Source organism: Trachymyrmex septentrionalis, unplaced genomic scaffold (genome assembly GCF_001594115.1).
Source record: "Trachymyrmex septentrionalis isolate Tsep2-gDNA-1 unplaced genomic scaffold, Tsep1.0 scaffold52, whole genome shotgun sequence".
Classification (NCBI taxonomy): domain Eukaryota; kingdom Metazoa; phylum Arthropoda; class Insecta; order Hymenoptera; family Formicidae; genus Trachymyrmex; species Trachymyrmex septentrionalis.
In genome coordinates this window covers 431388-432561 of record NW_017305694.1, presented here as the reverse complement: position 1 = coordinate 432561, position 1174 = coordinate 431388, and positions in this window count along the sequence as shown.

Sequence of the window (1174 nt, the reverse complement as noted above, 5' to 3'; positions counted from 1 at the left end):
GGGAAAATGTATACTCGACAGAGAACTTATTTTGCTTTCCTAGAGACTGCAAAGAATAGATTTACATTTTCCAATTTTGTATATGTAAACAACAAGCAATATTAATTATGTAACTTTTTCACGTTCGAAATGAAATTATAACCATATTTTTAAATGCTGATAGAAACATTTATAACGTATCATAACAATTTGTTTCAAATGTTTATACTCTACTAGAAAAAACAGTATAATCTACTGCTATATTCCAATTGCAAAATACGATTTCAGATCCTTCACTTCATTATTATTAAATGCAACACAGCATTTTCCCGTTAATTTTATTACTCCTGACATTCTCAGGAAATCAAAACGTAACTGCAATGTGACTTAGGGAATACATGGGAAAAACAATGATATATTTCAATTATCAATAATGATATAAAAATTAAAGATAGTACCATTGAATTATATTCTTTATTTAATTTGGGAATTAACTTGGCGCCAGTTGTTGACATCAAATCTTTTATATTAATGATACATGTCATTAGAGTTAATATTATTTATTTAATTTGGTTATGAAAACGATATATCACATAATTTTAAAGATATTTAATTTAAAAGAACATGCAGATATATTCTTTTGTTAATTTAAAATCATATATAGAATTTATCCGAATTTAAAAAATACTTTGTATGCGAAATACTACGTCTTTCGATGCCGTTTAAATTCAGCGGTTTGTAAAACTCTCAACATGGCTGACAGTCACGAGATCGGTGACCACCGACATCAAAGAAGCCGACAGCTACTGTCGCTTTGTATGTATTTATATTGTGATTTACTGCGCTTCTATTAAAATAAATATTTATTTGAAAGTTAGAAAATTGTGACAATAACTAGTACAATAAGGATCTTCAATAAATATAAAGCCGTAAAAAATCAACCACTGCCGATTATAACAAGAATAACATAGTTGATCAGTGATTTGGTTAAATCGACATTATAGAATCATTCGAAATAAGAGAACTCTGTACGAGAATTATGTCCGAGAACGGATCAATTTCCAGTATTGTGGACACAAGCCTTTAAAGATTATAAAGATGCTTTTTCGTGTTAACGCTCGACACTCATTTTTAGTAGAGTAGATATAGAGTAGTGTCAATGCGTGTGCATAATGATTGGTTCCGCCATTAATGC